This window comes from Nycticebus coucang, chromosome 14 (genome assembly GCF_027406575.1).
Source record: "Nycticebus coucang isolate mNycCou1 chromosome 14, mNycCou1.pri, whole genome shotgun sequence".
NCBI lineage: Eukaryota > Metazoa > Chordata > Mammalia > Primates > Lorisidae > Nycticebus > Nycticebus coucang.
The window spans coordinates 3,174,629-3,180,344 of record NC_069793.1 but is presented as its reverse complement, the minus strand read 5'-3'; positions in this window follow the sequence as shown (position 1 = coordinate 3,180,344).

The following is a 5,716-nucleotide window of genomic DNA, read 5'->3' as shown; positions in this document are numbered from 1 at the left end:
TAAAGTTTAGATGGAACGGCAGAAGACCCAGGATAGTCTACACAATATTGAAGAAAAACAAAGTCAGAGAACCCAGCTTAAAGACTTACTATAATCAAGACAGTGCAGAATTAGTGAAAGAACAGGCAAGTGGATCAATAGAACAGTACTGAGAGACCAGAAATGGGCCACCGAAATGACCAGCAACAAGGGACAAAGGAAATACAGCAAAGACAGTCTTTTCAACAAATGGTGCTGGAGCCATTGGACGTTCGCATGAAAAAAATGAATCTAGACACAGACCTTAGATCCTTCACAAAAATTAACTCACAATGGATTGCATAAAATGCAAACTATATAAAATCCCTAGACAATAACAGAGGAGAAAACCTGGATGATCTTGGGTACAGCCATGACTTTTTAGGCACAGTTCCAAAGTCACAATCATGAGGAGGTGGTTAATAGGGAGACTTCATTAAAATTAAAAACTTCTGCAAAAGACATGGTTGAGAGAATGAAGAGGCAAATCACCGACCGGGAGAAAATATTTTTGTAACAGATAACTGATGAAACTTATTGTCCAAAATATATAAAAGACACTTAAAATGCAACCAAACAACTCAAATTAAATATAGGCCAAAAAAACTGGGTGTGGTGGCTCACACCTGTAATACTAGAGTTTTGAGAAGCTGATTGCTTGAGCTCAGGAGTTCAGAGAGCAGCCTAAGCAAGAGCAAGACCCTGTCTCCACTAAAAATAGAAAAATCAGCCAGCTGTTGTGGCAGGTGCCTGTAGTCCCAGCTACTTGGGAAGCTGAGGGAAAAGGATTTATTAAGCCCAAGAGTTTGTGGTTGCTGTGAGCTGTGATGTCACTTTACCCAGGGCAACTGAATGAGACTCTTGTCTAAAAAAAAAAGAAAGAAAGAAAGGACAAAAACCTGAACAGACATCACACCAAAGAAGATCTACAGACAGCAATTTAGCATATAAAGATGCTCATCGTAATATGTCATTAGAAATTTACAAATTAAAATAACAAGATAGGCTGGGCACATTGGCTCATGCTTGTAATCCTAGCACCCTGGGAAGCTGAGGTCGGAGAATCCCTTGAGCTCAGGAGTTCAAGACCAGTCTGAGAAAGAGTGAGACCCTGTCTAACCTAAAACTATAAAAAAAAATAGCTGGGCATTGTGGCAGGCGCCTGTAGTCCAAGCTACTTGAGAGTCTCAGGCAAGAGAATCTCTTAAGCCCAAGAGTTAGAGGTTGCTGTGAGCTGTGATGCCATGGCCCTCTACTGAGGGCGACATAGTGAGACTCTGCCTAAAAAAAAAAAAAAACTAGAAAAAAATAAGTGAGCATGGTGGTGTGCATTTAGTCCTAGCTACATGGGAGGCTGTCAAAAGGATCGCTTGAGCCCAGGAGTTTTAGGTTGCTGCACTCTAGCCTGACAACAGAGCAAGACTCTGTCTTAAAACAAAACAAAGCAATCCCAAAAATCCAAAGCATGGCTCGGCGCCTGTGGCTCAAGCGGCTAAGGCGGGTTCGAATCCAGCCTGGGCCTGCCAAACAACAATGACGGCTGCAACCAAAAAATAGCCGGGTGTTGTGGCGGGCGCAAAGTAGCTAGGACTACTGTAGCTACTTGGGAGGCGGAGGCAGGAGAATCACTTGAGCCCAAGAGTTGGAGATTGCTGTGAGCTGTGAAGCCATGGCACTCTACCCAGGGTGACAGCTTGAGGCTCTGTCTCAAAAAAAATTAAAAATTAAATAAATAAAATCCAAAACAAGCAAGATACCATTTCATACCTATTAAAGACTAAAATACTGGTGACACCAAATGCTCAGGAGAACGTACAGCAACTGTCTCATTGCTGGTGGAATGCATAATGATACAGCCGCTTTTGAAGGTAGTTTGGCAGTTTCTTACTAAACATTTTTACCATATGACATAGCAATGTTGTTCTCAAGTATTAGCTCAAATAAGTTGAAAACTTATGTCCACACAAAAAACTGCACACAAATGTACATAGCATCTTTTGTGTTCACCAGAAACTTCAAGCACCCAAGATGTCCTGAAATAGGTAAATGAATAAACAAACTGCTAATTCATGCAAGGGAACATTAACAATAAAAAGGAATGGCTATCAGGCCATTAAGAGACATGGAGGAACTTTAAATCCATATCCTAAGTGAAAGTTGGAAGTTTTCCAGTTGGAAAAGGCTACACACTGTTCTGTTCCATCCAACTATGTGACAAGGCAAACCTACAGAGACAATAAAAATATTGGTGGTTGCCAGGAGTTCAGGGGATGAAGGGAGGGAAGATGTCTAGGGAAAGCACAAGGGACTTTCAGGGAGGTGAAATTATTCTGTATGATACCGTAATGGCAGATACATGACATTATGCATTCATCAAAACCCATAGAATTGCCAGGCATGGTGGCTCACGCCTGTCATCCTAGCACTTTGACAGGCTTGGGCAAGTGAGTGGATCACTTGAGACCAGACTGGGCAAATAGTGAAATCCCAACTCTAAAAAAATTTTTATTTATTTATTTTTTTTTTTAGAGACAGAGTCTCACTTTATCACCCTTGGTAGAGTTCCATGGCGTCACACAGCTCACAGCAACCTCCAGCTTCTGGGCTTAGGCGATTCTCTTGCCTCAGCCTCCCAAGTAGCTGGGACTACAGGCGCCCGCCATAACACCCAGCTATTTTGTGTTGCAGTTTGGCCTGGGCTGGGTTTGAACCCACCACCCTCGGTATATGGGGCTGGCGCCCTACTCACTGAGCCACAGGCGCCGCCCTCTAAAAAAATTAAAAAAAAGAAAAAATAGCTGTCGGGCAGTGCCTGTGGCGCAAAGGGGTAAGTCGCTGGCCCCATATGCCGGAGGTGGCGGGTTCAAACCCAGCCCTGGCCAAAAACTGCAAAAAAAAAAAAAAAAAATTAGCTGTCAATATATAACTGTTGTCACAGCTACACGGGGAGGCTGAGGTGGGAGGATTGCTGTAGCCCAGGAGATCAAGGTTACAGTGAGCTATGATCATGCCACTACACTCCAGCCTGCAGTTTTGAGACAGTCTCAAAAAAAAAAAAAACTATACATATATATAGTTTTTAAAAACCCATAGAATATACAACACAAAGAGTGAACCTTAATATAGACCAAGAACTTTATAGTAGTTAATGATAATATATCAATATTGGTTCATTAGTTATAACAAATGTATACTAATGCATGATGTTAATAGGAGAAATTGTGGTGCTTTGGTGGTAGGTGGAATTCTGTGCTATTTGCTCAAGAGTTATGTAAATCTAAAACTCTACTAAAAATACAATCTATTATTTCTTTTTTAAAATACTAAGTGGATAATTTCCTGTACCACAGGTATTATTTGCAAGGTTTGAACATACAGGACACTTTTCTGTAACACATCTTTCTCCAATGAGGAGGGACAACTGCTCTTTGTTTGGTGTGTAACTTTGCCAAGACTCAGTCACATTTCAGAAACGCACATCCTAGCATAAAGAAAAGACAGATGTGGGCGGCGCCTGTGGCTCAGTGAGTAGGGCGCCGGCCCCATATGCCGAGGGTGGCGGGTTCGGACCCAGCCCCAGCCAAACTGCAACCAAAAAATAGCCGGGCGTTGTGGCGGGCGCCTGTAGTCCCAGCTGCTCGGGAGGCTGAGGCAAGAGAATCGCGTAAGCCCAAGAGTTAGAGGTTGCTGTGAGCCGTGTGACGCCACGGCACTCTACCAGAGGGCGGTACAGTGAGACTCTGTCTCTACAAAAAAAAAAAAAAAGAAAAGACAGATGTTTAAGGCAATGGATATCCTAATTACCCTAATTTGATCTGTACACAGTCTATGAATGTATTAAATTATCACATGGACCCTGAAAATATGAACATCTATTACATATCACTAGGATAAATAAAATTCTTTAAGAAGTAAGTGCGAAAAAATTAGTTTTAAATAAAAGAAAGAAAAATCGCAACACCACCACAAACTCATGGCACCTGAGTGGCAGTCTCACCACACACTTGCACTGTGTGCGTGTTTGCGGTGTAGCATTCGCTGTGATCTTATAAACCATGGCCACGAACCTGGCAGCTCCATGTGCCTGAGTGTTAACATTCAAATACATATTCTTTTTTTTTTTTGCAGTTTTACCCAGGGCCGGGCTTGAACCCGCCACCTCTGGTATATGGAGCTGGCAACCTACTCCTTGAGTCACATGGGCCGCCCTCAAATACATATTCTTTTATTACTACTTTCCTTTATATTGCCTCTGTAGTACCGTTAGGATATTATATTGACAATAGAATTTCTTCTAGATAGGTAGGTTCTGTTACATATTAATTTCACTGCAGAATTATAACAAAATATTTATTATCAGGATGACAGAGTCTCATCTAGCCTCTCCTCTGGAACGCAACCCGAGCTGTCACTCAGCCCTCAGCCTGTCCCGGGCTGCCGGCTGCGGTGGAGGCTCTGCCCCTCCTCCCACTGCGCCAGCCAAAGGCGTCTATTTGTATGTCCCAGAATGTGTCAGCCCCGTCCTGTCGCTGTTCTTGGGACAGGCTGTTCTTTCCCGGAAGCGCCCTGGCGCAACGCTTCCCAAACCTCCGTTCTTCACTTTTCTGGAAACGCGCGCCACGCTGTGCAGTGCCTGCAGCCCCACTTATTTAAACTATATTAAATCTATTTAAATCTTCATAAATAGATTTTTCAAAGAAAAGTCGGTATCGCTATCATAAATAGAAAACCAGTATGAGTAGCTGCAAAAATAAAATAAGCATAAAAAACAAATATAAGGAAAATGAAAGCAATAAACTTGAATTTAGGTAAAATTGTCAGCAGACGCCCTGAGGTTTGTGGGGCGGGCTGTGGGGTGTTGGACATTCAGAGGTGTTAGAAACGTATTGGCAATCCAGACTTTCCCCTTTGATGTATTACAGGGCTTGACAGACAATTGGAGAGAGAGCAACTTTCTAATACTGTCCCTGTTTGCCCTAAAATCGCTCACATGTCCCCGCAGTCCATCTATTGCTAAATGGCGCTGGACAGAGAGCTGGGCAGGCCACAGGTGTTTGCCCCCCGGGCTCACAGTCGGCTGCGGGGAAAATCGCCCGCAACCTGGAAGCGGCTGTAAGATTTCCTAGCTTAGGAAGCGCTTGTGGCGCTGCCTCTCACTTCAGAATCAGAATCCCCGCCGCGCGCGGCGCTGCGGAGGAGAAGCCACGCTCATTCGCCGACTACAAGAGCTAGCTGGAGCAAATGAATTTCCAAACATCAATGGTTTGCGATCTTTTTAGTGTTTTACAGAAAAAAAAAAAAAAGTAGGTGTGTGGCATGGGTCGCTGAAAACAATGCTGATTTTTCTCCAGCCCTTGGGGACGCAACCGGCTCAGCCCCAGGACAGCGGGCGCAGAGCTCAGGAGATCCTCTGCCAGGGGCGCGGCAGAGGCGCCCACACCGGGACAGAGCAAAGCCGGGGCAGCCCCCGCCCTGCTCCCCAGTCCAGCGGAGCCCCGAGACGCCGGCGGAGAGGGGCAGAAGCGGTGACGCGTTCCCGGTTAGGCCTCTCCAAACCGCACGCGTGGTGCAGGGATCTGCAGACCCTGGGGTAGGGCCAAGCCCTGCTCGGGAGTCCGGAGTCACCGCCGGGCGGCCGTGAGAAGGGGAGAAGGGGGTGCGACCCTCTGTCCCCGCCCCGGGGGCGGAGCTGAGTTCC